This window comes from Ictidomys tridecemlineatus, unplaced genomic scaffold, assembly GCF_052094955.1.
Source record: "Ictidomys tridecemlineatus isolate mIctTri1 unplaced genomic scaffold, mIctTri1.hap1 Scaffold_7564, whole genome shotgun sequence".
In the NCBI taxonomy this organism is placed as follows: Eukaryota; Metazoa; Chordata; class Mammalia; order Rodentia; family Sciuridae; genus Ictidomys; species Ictidomys tridecemlineatus.
In genome coordinates, this window is record NW_027525521.1 from 4,496 (window position 1) to 18,684 (window position 14,189).

The window sequence follows — 14,189 nt, forward strand, 5'->3', positions numbered from 1 at the left end:
CACTCAGCACCAATCTTCACCCACCTCCACACACGAGTCCCAGCTCACTGGAGCCCTAGAAGGTGCCCCATGGGACGGGGGACTGCGGGGACAGCGCTGCCCGGCACAATTACCGTTTCCATCCTCATTAAACCACATTTTCATTCTAATTAGAGTCTCGCTGCCTCCCAGAGAGAAGGGCCCATTACTTTCCGCACCATTACCACCATTACCGGCGGCTCCCGCCCCTGCCCACACTGCCCCGCGCCTCCACTCCTGCGCTCTCCTCCCGCGGACCGCAGAGAAGCACGGACACTTATTAGTCACCTACTGAATGCCGCAGTCGGTGCCTTACCGGATCACATTTCCCTTCTCCCCACACTCTCGGACCTACCTGTTCTGCTGATCATCTGCCTCCTCTTCCAAAAGGTCAGCACCCATGTCCCCACACCTGACCCCACAGCATCTAATGAACAGCCCCTGAGGACTGGCACTGACCGCTAGATTCCTGCCAGGGCCGGTAGAAAGTTCCAGAAAGCGAACGCTCTCCTTGCCCAGTGGCTGAAGGGGACTGGTGGCTGAGTACCAGCTCCTCATGGGGTGGGGGGCTGCATTTGGTCTCATGGAGACCCCTCTGCGGGACTAGGTGGAAACCCGCTCACGAAGCAGCCTTCCTCGCCCCTTCCCTTCTGCACCTCCTTCCCATGTTTCCTGGGGTCACCTCCCGCTGCAACCCCAACCTCTCCAGCCCCTTTGAGTTCGGGGAACCCACATCTCAGAGAGGGACTCAAAAACCCAGGGCGTGGGTTAAGGAAGATTCTGCCTCTCTCCCCGGTTCAGAAGCAGCATCCGGACTCAAATGCAGCATCATAGCTGGCAGCTGTGACCCACTGTGGAGTCTGTTCTCAGGGAACTCTGGTTTGGAGGGGGTTAAAGTAAACAGCATGGAGCGGGGACCACTTGGCAGTGTGTGTTAAAACATGAAATGCACAAACCATCTGCTGTCAAGTCCCCTCCAGAGTGGCTGACTGTGAGAAGAAATGTCCCTCATGCCTGGGGGGGGGGGCAGGATGTTTCTGGCAGGTTTGTTGGTGACCAGGCAGAATGGAAACCACCCACATATCCATCAGTAAGGGATGAGGAAACCAGCCGTGGTGATGTGGAATACTATGCAACTGTGTGGAATACTATGAAAAGGTACCTATGCCTGTACTGGTTTCCCAGGGCTGACGTCACATAGGATCACAAAAGGAGTGGCTTAGAATAGTAGGCACCCCTACAAAGACCTCTTTCCAAATAGGGTCACCTTCACAGGTCCCAACAGGCAGGACTTGAACATAACTTTTGATGAGACAAAACCCAAAGCAACGTCCAGTCCACTGGGCGGTCCTGCTACAGTGCGATTTCCTCTGTGTGATGCGAGGTCCCCCTTACTGGAGGGCGTATCCCCCTTCCCGCACCCCACGCCTTCAATCTTCAGCTCAATCACAGAAGATCCTTTCCCCCCAATTAAAGCCACCTTCCATTGTGCACGTTCGATGAGCCCAACACAGTTACAAGCATCGTGCGGAATTCTTTTTATTTCATCTCTGTAACAACCCCGTGGAGCTCCGGGAGTGAGCGTCCTATGGTACAGACGCAGAGACTGATCCCAGAGAGGTCAAGTCCCCCTTTCTGGCTCACACCCACCTGGGAAGCGGCAGAGTTGGCCCCGGTGGCGGTGGCGGCTGAGACTTGAACTCCAGTCCCTGACTTCCATGGAGTCTCTGTATATGTGACGTGAAAGGCACAGGGCCACTAATTTTCCCCACTACCCTGCAAGGCAGAAATGGCCTCCTGCTACAGATGAGGTAGGAGGCGGGAGCGGAGAGCACCCTGCCCCGGGGCTAGGCAGGTGCCAAAGCAGGAGCAGAGCCCGCGTGGCCAGGGACCTCCGGGGACCAAAGCTCCATCCCCTGCAGGGTGAGGCGAGGTGTCCTCTGGTGCAGATGCCATCCCGCAGCTGCAGGAAGCCCAGGGACGACGCAACCTGGCCTCCTGGGCCGAGCCGGAAAGCCCCTGTGTTAGGCGAAAACCTCCCACGCACGTGGTGCCAACCTGCCCCCTGCCCTCGGCCCGGCCAGGACCCCAGCCCTGAGTGCCATTCACCAGGCACCCAAGTCAGCTTCTGGTCCTTCAGAGCCTGGGTGTCCGCCAGCACTGCCCCCACCCCGCAGGGATTTATTAATTAAGGCTAATTAATATCTGTGTTCACAGATCAGCCAGACCTCTGGGCCTGCGGCAGCCGCAAGAGGGAAGCACAAGGCACTGGGCGCCCCGCCAGGAAACAGATCATTCACATCTCCAGGGCTGGGCTGCCCGGGCCAGCAGCCAGGACTCACGGCAACCAGGTGGGAAACCGAGGCAGGGACCATCTGGAGGGCTTCAACAATGCCTGCCACTGGAGCAAAGCACAAGGACCCTGGAGAGCTGGGAGCTCAGGGCTTCCCAAGGAAGCTGGGTCCCATCCCCATCCTCGGTTTCCTCATCTGCCCGTGGGAAGAATTCCTTATGCACAGCTGGCCGCCGGGGTGCCCACCCTGTAATCCCAGTGACTCAGGAGGCTGAGGCAGGAGGATCACGCTTGGAGGCCAGCCTCAGAAAACTAGCCAGACCCTGCCTCAGAATAAAAATAAAAAGGGCTGGGGATGTAGCTCAGTGGTAGAGGACCCTTGGGTTCCATCCCCAGAACTGAAAAAAAAAAAAAAAAGTAAAGGAAGAAGCCACCTTGCGGTCCGGAGTGGTGGTCTCACTAAGCTTTTTTGCAAGTAAAACACTCGACACCCAATTGCTTCCCTGTCAACTCCCTCTCTCTGGCGGCCCTCTGCCAAGCCCCCTAGGGCCTCTGTTTCCCTCCTGGGCACCCAGGAGGCAGCCGGGGCTTGGCTGCTCCCTCTGAGAGGGTCTCAGGACAGGACACCCCTAACTCTGACCTCTCAAAAGGGACGGAAAGACCACTTCCCACCAACATCATCAACAACCCAGAAGTTCCCCCCACGTGCCTGGAGACGGAGCAGAAGGGAAAACAAAGGCGAGCACAAACACAGACAAACACAGACAAACACAGACGCACCGGGGCGCACACACGGGGCACACACCCGGGCACACACACAGCCGGCGGGAGCCCAAAGAGACCCCCGGGGGACAGCCGCACAGAAGGGCAGAGGCACCTCGCGCAGATGCCTCCCCGCCAGGAACACGTCTGGGCCCTGAGCACTCGAGTGCACGTGGCCCGGAGCCAGAAGTGCCCAGATTAACGTCCCAGGAGCCCGGGGGGGGGGGCCAGAGAAGCAGTGGATGGTCAATACCCCGCCCCCTCCCTGGCAGGCGCTGTCCACAGTCTCCCTGGGCCTGCAGAAGGGTCCAACCCCGGGTGTCCAGAGCATGACCTGCTGGACGTCCCTTCCCCCTCCCAAATAAGCAAGGACTCCTTCTACCAGGATCTGCTCCTGGGAAGCCCAGCGAGGCTCAGGCTCGAGGTTCGCACAGAGAGGTGAAGGCCAGCACATCCCTCGGCCCAGCGGTGAGCCTCCCAGGGGGCCCAGAGGGGCGGTTCTTCCCCCAGGGGACCCTGGAGATATTTCTGCTTGTAAAAACTCTGGGGACGCAGGCAGTGTGGCATCTAGCCAGCGGAGGCCGGGACACCGCGCAGTACCCTCCCAGGCTCAGGAGGGTCTCTGTTGGTGAAGAATAACCTGAACTCAATGTCAAGGGCGTGGAGGCTGAGAAGGCCTGGTCTCCGGAAGCCCAGGGTTGTACGCCGTGAGCATGTCCACGGAGCCTCCAGGGAGACACTGAGGGTCGCTTGAGTCAAACACAGACACCCAGCAAGACCTGTGTCCCCGGGGCCTGTACTGGAGAAATATGTGGGAAGGATCAAGCCCGAGGCGTCTCCCACCATTATGTTTTAGACGACCTGAGGGGACCTGCACATTCTGGGCACCACCTGTATGCCAGGCTTTGCCCACAGAGGGCTCAATGTCCATCAAGCCCATTTTTCAGATGGGGAAATTGAGACTCAGAGAGCACAACATTATGCTCAGTGACCACTGGGAAATCCAGAGGCCCCTGCAGCATGCCTATGGAGGCAGCAGAGGAGGCTAGAGAGCGACCTTCCCACCACCTTGGGGCTGAGAAGGGAATGTCAGGGCAGGTTTGAGCTCCCCAGAGTGACCGCTGTCTCACCTGGGTAGCTAAGAAATGCATCTCATTTATTGACTGATTGATTTGGCAGGACTTGGGGATTGAATGTGGGGGGGCCCTGCCCGTGCTAGGCAAGTTCTCTGACACTGAGCTACACCCCCAGCCGTTTAAATTTTATTTTGAGACACCGTCTAGCGGAGTTGCCCAGGCTAGACACCAACTTGCGATCCTCCTGCCTCAGCCTCCTGCCTCAGCCTCCCGGGTAGCTGGGATTAGAGGCCTGTGCCACCATGCCTGGTTTTAAAAAAAAATTTTTTTAAAGTAACCTGATCCTGGAGCCACACAGGCATGGAGGCTCCAAACCCAACCTCACCGTTTTCCTGGCTCTGAACCTGGGCCGGCCACACGCCTTCCTGAGCCTCCGTTTTCCCGCCTGCAAAACGGGCTTGGGCCTCTCGCTCTGGCACAGATGTGCCCCGGGGACCCGCTGAGGACCAGGAGGCACCGTGTGCAGCTCCAGTCTCCAAATGGTCAAGGCCCCACACGCCCAGGGCAAGCGCTTTCCCCACTCCCCAGGCTCGGGGCTGCCGGACTCATCTGGGGGACACAGGAGCACGCGTGGGCACAAGGGCGGAGCCCTGGGCTCTCCTCCTCCGCAGACTCCCACTTGAAATCAAAGGCCTTCACCAAGGAGGGCCTCCCGCCAGCAGCCGAGCCCCAGAGCACGGCCCCACGACCTCGCCACCCAAGGGGGACAGCAGCGAGCGGGCTGAACCCGGGCCTCCCCCTCCTGCACGGCCTCCTTCGCGGGCCGCCGCTGCAGCGCGGGGAACGAGCGCCACCTGTGGGCCGCCAGCGGGAGGCGCGTGCGACGCCCGGGAAAGTGGGTCGCCGCCCCCTTGGCTCCCACCTGGGGCGCCAGGCCCCGCCCCCGGGAGTTAGGGAAGCAGCTCACGTCCAGGAAATTCTCTCCAAATCCCGCTTTCCCCAGCCAGAACCGGCCCATTTATCCACGCCACAGACACTTATTGCACGCCTACTGTGTGCTTGCTCGATTCAGAAGATGCAAGAAATAAAACGGAGAAACCTGACCTTCTGATTACCTGAAAGTCGCAGCCTGAGAGAAGACAACAAAGGACGAAAGCCATGGGCCACGGAGGAGCCGGGTGAACAGGGTGGAATGAGCCATGGGAGAGGAGGGGGCTGCTCCGGGTGATGTGGCCGGGACTGTGGGAGGTATCCCAGGACTGGAGCCACCGGCTGGCGGGAGGTAGCTCAGTGGTGGAGCCCGGGTTTGCTTTGCAAATGGAAGGCCTGGATTGGATCCCCAGATCCCCATCACCACAAAAGCATTTTTAAAAGCGTGGAAGAAGGCTGTCCAGGGGAAGGCACCGCAGATGCAAAGGCACTGGGGCAGAGGGGAGCATGGACGATAGGAAAGGAAGTCAGGGTGACCAGAGCTGAGCTGAGCTGAGGTGCGATGGAGACTGACATGATCGGTCACGGCCCCGGGGCCACTACCTAAGAGCCCAAGGGAGGAGAATAAGCCCCACACCCAGGGGTACCCCATCTTTGGCACCCAGCTTCTGTTCTCCATCTTTTTGTTGGGGGAGGGGGTAGCCGGGATTGAACTCAGGGGCACTCGACCCCTGAGCCACATCCTCAGCCCTATTTTGTATTTTATTCAGAGACAGGGCCTCACTGAGTAGCTTTTGCTGAGGCTGGTTGAGAACCTGAGATCCTCCTGTCTCAGCCTCCCCAGCGTGCTGGGATGACAGCGTGAACCACCAGGCGCGGCCCGTTCTCTATCTCATCCTCTGGCCCACCCCGTGGGTCTGGTGTCACCCAGCTCCCAAGGCCTGGCTTCCCCCTTGACACTAAGGGACACTGCAGGCCCCAGGGTCCCCACCTCTGACAGCTGGGTGGCTGTGGTGAGCACCTGACCATAGGGTGCCCTGGCCTCTCTGAGCCCCAGGACCTCCCCCTCCTGCCTATGGTCCTTGGCATCCCTGTCCCCATACGGCTGGGGTCTCTGCTGTAAAGCCTCTTGGCCCAGGATGGGGCCCTGAAGGCTTGTCCCCAGCTCCACACCGCAGCCCCCTGCCCAGCCCCCTGCCCAGCCCCCCGCCCAGCCCCCGGCCCAGCCCCCTGCCTCATGCTGCCTGTGCACCTCTCAGCCCCGCAGGCGATGTGCAGGGAAACTTGGTCCCACGCACCCTGCGCTGCAGGTCCCTGCCTTGGGGTGGGGGCCAGAGGCCAGGCCTCCGCCCCCAGAGGGGGGCAGTTCGCCGTCTCCTGTCCCCGCTGGTGCAGAAGGGGCTGCCCCGCTGGTGGGGAGGGGGCGGAGCCTCTGGGACTTCTAATTATGGCTTCAGAGTCAGCAGACTTAATTACTGCCTTGCGAAGGGTTAATTACCCCTAATCGGTTGGGAATCAGGCAATTTTCTCGCCTCCTGAGAACCAAAATATTTTCCTTCCAGAAACCCCTCCTCGCCCCCCCTCTTTTCTTGTGCTTTTTCTCATTGCCCTGCACGATGGGGCACGGTGGGCTGGGCAGGGTCACAGGGATCCCCAGCCTCCAGGATCCCCACTGGGAACACATTTGCTGGATCCCACCCAGGCCGGGGTGGACTTCAGGGAGAGGTTCCCAGCCAGAGCAAGCCCGGAAGACTTCCTGGAAGAGGTGGCTGAGGATGGTCTTAAGGACCCCAGGTTTCCCCACTGATGGGCCCAGGGCTCCTGGGATCCTGCACCACCTGGGGGGCTGCAGGGCCTGGGGGGGCCAGGGGCTGATGGTTCCGGGTCTGGGGGATGGAACCTCAGTTACCTCATCTGTTCAGTGGGGCCAGAGCGAGCCCAGAATGAGATGTCGCAAACAATAACCTTCTCCTGGAGGAAACCCTGGTGGCACTGAGGTGACACGGAGCTCCCCCAGGGTGTTCCCGTCACCTTCCGCGTGGGCTGTAGCATGTGAATCTTAGGGCCTACAGGTCAGGCAGCCTCGGCTCCTTGAGCTCCCCACCCCCTTGCTGGGCCCTGAACATGGGGCCCCCCCTGTGTCCTGTCGCTTCCAGAACACCGCGTCTGAGAAGCTCCCATCCTGAGCCTTCGCAGCTCCGGAAGCCTCCCCTGACCTCCCTGCCTCCCCTGACCTCCCTGCCTCCCCTGACCTCCCTGCCTCCCCTGACCTCCCTGCCTCCACTGACCTCCCTGCCTCCCCTGACCTCCCTGCCTCCACTGACCTCCCAGCCTCCACTGACCTCCCTGCCTCCCCTGACCTCCCTGCCTCCACTGACCTCCCTGCCTCCCCTGACCTCCCTGCCTCCCCCGAACCACATCCTCTGAGGATTCTGCAGCCTCCACCCTGTTACCTCTCCCTCTAAGAGGGCCCTGTTTACTTTCTGGCTGGCAGCCTGGGGCTCCGTGTCTTCATCTGCAAAACCAAGGTGGTGACAGGCGCCCCTCGGAGTCCTGGGCAAGTTGAACCCTTCCAAGTCCTGCAGGGAGGACTCGGGGGAGTCAGTAAAACCCTGAGCACAGGGAGCCAGAGAGCCCGAGCAGCGCGGGCGAGCAAGAGGCCCGGGTGGGCGGTGTGCTGAAGAGGGCAGAGGGGAGGCCGGGCCGGGGACGGTGCTGCCCAGGTGGACAGCCGGCCCAGAGGCAGGTCGCCTGCGGAGGGCGCTCCGCCCTCTAGTGGCGGAGACGAGAATCACACCCGCGTGGCCGAGTCCAGGGCGCAGGGCGGAGCGGGCAGCGGGAGGGGGCGCGGGCGGAGGCTGTTGGCGGGAAGGTGAGGTCACAACCTGTCAGCTGTGCGGCCGGGCAGAGGGTGGTTGGGGCCAGGACGTGGTGGGGTCCAAGGAGACAGGGAAGGGGAGAAGGAGACAGGGAGAGGGCAGAGGGGAGGAATCCGGAGGAGGAGGAGAGGAGGAGAGGACCATCTTCAGCTGCAAGTGAAAATCCCAACCCCCAGGACTTAAGGCGGAATCATCATATGTCGGTTTGTGTACCGGAAAAGTCTTAGGAAATCCAGCTTCAGACACAGGTGGATCCAGGAGCTCAAACCGATCGCCCCCGCTCAGCCAAACTTTCTTCTGCAGAGCTCCATCTCGGCCAGCCCCTTCCCCTGCGGACCCGGGACCTCAGCCCCAGAAACCGCAGACAGGAGTCAGAAAATCCCAACAGTCCAGGAAAACGAGACAACAGCCCGAGTCTCCTTGTCACCGGACAGACTGGTCCCTTAGGAAGCGGTCACTGTGACCAGACAGGGTAGACTGTCCACAGGCCAGGGTGGGCCATGTGACCACTCCTGGTGATGGGGGTGGACGCGGGGTGGAAGAGAAAATGGCAGTTCACTTCAAACTCGCTGAGCAACAGCTGTGTACCTGGCCCAGTTCTAGCAGAAAACAGGGCAGAGACAGCCCCTTTCCCGGCAGGCCACACCCTGGGTGGACCGCGGAATAGCAAAGCTACAGAGAAACAAGGCGAGGGGCGGGGAGGGGGCAGGCAAGACCCCGGAGACCCCGAGACTTGGTGTGCTAGGCGGGCGCTCCACCTCCAAGCTACCTGCCCAGCCCTGAGAGCTAAGATTCTAAACCCGGGGATCAGGGAGGGCCTCACTGCGGAGGTGACAGCTGAGTGAATACTTGAGACAGATGAAAAGTCAGACTCTCCAAGGAAAGATGTTCCAGGCAGAGAGACCAGCAGGTGCCAAGGCCCTGCGGCTGGTCTAGGCCCTGTGTGTTCCAGGAACAGTGTGGAGGCCCCATGTGGACGGAGCCAAGGAAGAGAGAGAAGGTGGAGGGGAGGGCCGGAGGTGACGGGGCAGGTCATGCTGGGCCTTGTGGGTCACAGGCAGGACATTGCTGTGAGTGGGGTGAGCCCCGAGAAGGGTTCTGGGCAGAGGAAGGTCTTGACATGACCCGGCCCGCGCTCACAGGAAGACACATTGTCAGACCCACAGAAGCAGTGGCGGTGTTTACAGTTGGAGCTGGTGTTTATAAACAGCTGGAAGTGGCCTGGGGTGAGCTGTCCTCCCCCGCCAGGGACTTCCCCGCTCTCTCTACCCAGGTCCCTACCTCTCCCTGGGGTTGGGCTTGTGGCCTTTCCCACGACCAGGGAGGGGCCCAGGCCACAGGCCCGGCCTCCACCCAGCGGGGGAGGCTCTGCCTTTCCCTCTCCAGGGGGCTGGGGGCTGTTGGGGCAGGGCGCCGGCTGAGCAGGCTCAGGGCCGGCCTTCTGGCCCCTGGCGAGCCGGCTGGTGGCAGGGGCGGGCCGGTGGCGGCCCCAGGCCTGGTCAGAGATGTTGATGGATGGAGAGGCTGATAAGGAGCCTCGCTGGACGGCAGCCGGGAGGGCGGGGTGCATCCTGTTTGCCGAGGCTCTTGTGGCCCTGGAGGGGCCGATCCAGGCAGGCCCTGGTCCTCCTGGGAGTCACAGCAGGAGAAGGCCCAGGCCCTGCTCAGGCAGAAAGCCAAGGACCCCCTTGGGATTTCCACAGCTCAGTGGAGGAGCGCCTGCCCGCACCAGGGAGGCCCAGGTTCCAGGCCAGGAGAATCCAAAAGGACATAAGGAGAATGGAAAGATAAGCCGCGGGACAGGGCGAAACATTTGCCCATCCAGAGTCTGAAAGGGGAACCTGAATCCAGAATATATCAAAAAGGAAAACAAAGGAATCTTGCCAACCAGGCACGGCACACTGTGGCCCCAGCAACCTGGGAGGCTGAGGAAGGAGGATGGCAAGTTTGAGGCCAGCCTCGCCAACGCAGAGAGACCCTGCCTCAAAAATACAGGGAAAAAAATAAATAAAAGGGCTGGGGAAGTTGCTCAGTGGTAAAGCGCCCTGGGTTCAACCCCCAGGACCAGAAGAAAAGAAAAGGAGAAAAAAAAGAAAGAAAAGGGAAAAAAAAGAGAGTATAAAAGCTAACATCTCCTGTGAGTGAGGATGTGAGGATGTGGGGGAGCATCCGCCATCCCTGGGGGATGCGCCCTGGCACAGACACGGTTGGAAAACAATAGGCAGTTATGTTAAATGTAAACAGCTGGTCAGCCACACACCCACACAGAGGGCCTTCCCCACACAGGCAGCACGGGATCCAGATGGCAAGGCGGCCATGTGTCCCGATGCCCCCTGCAGCATGGATCAGCATCTCCCAGAGCTGGGGACGGTGAGCACCCGCAAGCTCATGAGTGCACACACAACTGTGGCCCCTCCTCAAGGGAACCCCCCCCACGCCGCGATGAAAAGAAACAGGGGCGCGGTGGCCCACGCCTGTCATCCAGCAGCTCGGGAGGCTGAGGCAGGAGGATCTGGGGTTCAAAGCCTCAGAAACTTAGCAGAGGCGCTAAGCAACTCAGTGAGACCCCGTCTCTAAGTAAAATACAAAACGGGGCTGGGGAGGCGGCTCGGGGTCCAGGGCCCCTGAGTTCAACCCTAGGTACAAGAAAAAAAGCAGCAGCCTCCGAGGTGGCCCCCGCGGCCCAGTGGGACAGCACCTGCCCAGCAGCCCCGGGGCCCTGGGCTCCATCCCCAGCACCGGAGAAAAAGAGAACGAGAAACAAGAGTCACTGCAGCCCTAACCTGGAAACCCCAGAAACCTTACAACAGGGGGACACCTGCCCACCCAGGGCTCGGCGGCTGAGGCGGGGACACACGGTCAAGGCCAGCCTTAGCCATTTGGCGGAGCCCTGGGTCACAGTAAGGAGTCAGAGGCCGGGTGGGGCTCAGAGCGCCTGGCATGCCGCAAGATTCCACTGATAGAAACTTCCAGAAAGGGCCAGCTCCAGACCCGAAAGGAGAGCAGCAAGTGGCCGGAGCCAGGCGCAGCCGCGGAGAGCAGGTGAGGAAGTTTGGGGCGGTTCGTCTCCGCAGCCCCTGAACTGTCCTGTGGCTGCACAAGTCGGGCCATTTACCAAAACTCATCTCCCCGTGGGCTTCTCACGCGCAAATTGCATGCTATGTAAATTACGCCTCTATAAAGCAATAAAAATGTCGCGGCGGCAGCGGCGGCTGCTGCGGACAGGATCGGCACCGTTCAACTCATTGAATCAACAAGTGCCTGTGGTACCAGACTCTGTTCTGAGCCAGGGACACAGCCGGGCACAAAGCAGATAAAAATCCCTACCCTCAACCGACAGGAAACAGGCAAGATCAAGAGCTCAAATGCGCCGGGGGTGTCAGCGAGTGATAAGTGTTAAGAAAGATAAAATAGGGAGGGGGCAGTGCAAAGACCCTGTGGTTGGAGCTTGCAGCAGGAAGCCTGGGGGGGGGGGGTTGGAGGGACTGAGCCAGCAGGAGGATCAAAGGAGAGGGTGGGTGGCGATGGCATGGACTGGGCAGGGAATTGGGGGCCTGGGGAGGATCGTGGCTTTTGCACAGAGTGAGTGGGAGCCAAGGAGGATTCTTGAGCAGAGCAGGGGTGCAATCAGACTGGCTGCAGTGATCTAAGGGGACATGCGGGGTGGGGACCAGGAGATGCAGGACAGATTCTGGACAGATTTGAAAGCAGAGCCTTCAGGATTGAGTCACTGATGTGACAGAGACAGAGACACAGAGGGAGGGAGAAGGACCTGGAAGGAGGCACCTTGCCCTGAGCATCTGGACCATAGGGAGGCAGTGGCCGGGTCCACAGAGGCTCAGGGTGAGGCCCCTTCTCCTGGCTCCTGTCCCCTGGGCCCTGTGACCTGCCCTCCCCTTCATACTTCTGCTCCCTGGGAAGCCAGCGGCCCACGAACTCGGGGTGAGCCTGCCCCCAGCCTTCTGTGGAAGAATCTGGAGGCTGGAGGGGGAGGCTGGCCCTCCCCCGGGGCAGGGGGAGTGTGAGCTCTGTCCGCCCTCGGGGGCTTCTCCACGGTCCAGCACCCGGGAGGCATCTTCCCAGGCCCCGAGGCAGCCCAGAGCCAGCTGCCCCACGCCCACACACTTCCTCCTGGAGGCTCCACCATGGGATCCGGCCTCCCCACCCTGCACCCTAGGCTCAGATCTGCTGCTTCTCGGCTCCTCCCTCCTGACCACAGAGGGACCAGCTCCCTTCGTGGGACACACCAGCCCTAAAGAGCCCTGGCAGAGTGTGCGGGTGGCCAGCACCCCACCCCCCAGCGTCTCCCAGCCTCGGCCTCCGCTCCCCTCCTCCCACCACCTGGGCCTCCTGCACCCGCCCTCCCCCTGGAGGAGGCTCCCACGGGTTGTTCCCGAGCTCCTGGGCAGCCGCAGGGGACTCAGGGTGGCCAGCTGCAGGGGACTCAGGGTGACCCACACAGAGGGTGAAGCCTGGAGAGAGCTGACAAGGAGCTAATAAACCAGCCCATCCGCCCGGAGGGTCCTGTGAGGAAGGCGGGCATTCCCATCCTGCAGATAGGAAACCTGAAGCACAGAGAGGCCATGCTGCTTGCCCAAGGCCACACAGCGGGAAGCCAGGAGTGGGGACTTCACCCCTGACAGCTCCGCTCCCCAGTCTCCCAGGGCCTCCTGCAGCCTCAGCCTAGAGAAGAGAGAAAGAAAATGAGCAAGGACACTCCATTCAGTGACAGGGCGGGGTGGGGGCTGGGGACAGAGGCTCATGTGTGCCAGGGGGTGCCCAAGACGACCTCGGGGTCCGTGATCCACCAAGACTCACGAGTCAGACCAGGTGGTGAGTTCAGGGTTAGGGTGCAGACCCCCAAAGGGCCAGGTTAAAACCAGCAAAGGAAGGAGGGGCCGGGGCAGGATCCGGGAGGGGACGTCCCTCCAGGCGTCCCCTCCCAGCGGGGTCATGTCACTGCCCTTAGTTTTCCAAATGCAATGGACAGCAGCCTGGGAACTCGCCCAAGCCCGGTGCCGGGATGGAACCCGGGGTCTCAGGCAGCCTGGGAGGTGCCCTCTGCTGAGCGCCCCCAGCCACGTCCAGGGTTCAGTAGGCACCAGCTCCACCCACAGGGCCGTCCCCGGGGCTGATCTCAGCTGCTTAACCTCAGGTGTGCTGAGTCCCTGGTCCCACTACAAGTCCCACGGTGAGCCTGTCTGGGTGGAAGCCAGGGCCTGGTGCACTAGGAAGACGCTCCACACTGAGCCGCATCCCAGACCTTCTTCTTCTGCTCTTTAGAGACAGGGTCTTGCTCAATTGACAAGGCTGGCCTCAAACCTGCCATCCTCCTGCCTCAGCCTCCTGAGTAGCTGGGCTGACAGGTGTGCGCCACTGCACCCAGTTTGGGGAAACTCCTCTCGGGCAGCTACTCCAGGAGCCTGGAGGTGACTCCCAGGCTGGGCATGGTGGCCTCCTGGAGGATCAAAAGTTCAAAACCAGCCTCAGCAATGCTGTAAGGCCCAGAACAACTGAGTGAGATCGTGCCTCAAAAGAAAAGATAAAATCGGGGCTGGGGACGTGGATCCGGGGTTAGGCGCCCCAGGCTCAACCCCTGGTACCAGAAAAAGACCAGACACAGTCACCCTGTGGGACCCACAGAGTCACTCTCGGTCTCTGCTCTTTTGTTCTATTTTCTGAACCGGGTCTGGCTGAGTCGCCCAGGCTCCGCAATCCTCCTGCCTCAGCCTCCTGCAGCGCGCGCCTCGCAGCCGCAGACCCTGCCGCCAGGTCCGGGATCCCCGCCCAGTGCCGCCGCCGCGGTGGACATCGTGGGGGGTCATCGCCAGGTGCCGGGGTGCACTCCTGACGCACAGGTGCTCTCGACCATATCCGAACCCCCAGCCTCAGTCTCGCTCCCCGACGGCCCCTGCTCGGGGGCCCACTGCCATCCTCAGCCGGTTGTCCCTGTGCTTCTGAGCCCTGGTGATAAATCAGGGTTCACACGCCCCCACTTCGGTCAGCCGCTGAAGGAGACTGCAAAGACGCAGGGCGCCAGGCAGGTGGGAGGGGGACCTCCACCCCCGCCGCTGGGCCCAGGAGCCAGACCCTGCCCGCAGGGGGACCTCAGGTGCCGACTGAAGTGTCCCCAGCCCGGTCTTTCCTGGCAGCCAGCCCCCCCTCCTAGGCTAACCGGGGGCTGCCGCGGCCACTCCACACGGTAGCGGTAGCGCACAGAAGAGCGGTCAC

The 14,189-nt window shown here is 61.2% G+C and overlaps 1 long non-coding RNA gene across 1 annotated transcript; it reads left to right on the forward strand.

The window, feature by feature from the left end:
- Window positions 1-249: 249 nt before the first annotated feature.
- LOC110599213 (uncharacterized) lies at window positions 250-3,261 on the forward strand. The gene is made up of 3 exons (XR_002485185.3): window positions 250-408; window positions 1,049-1,176; window positions 2,236-3,261. It is a non-coding gene; the product is annotated as an uncharacterized LOC110599213 (long non-coding RNA).
- The last annotated feature ends 10,928 nt before the right edge of the window (window positions 3,262-14,189 follow it).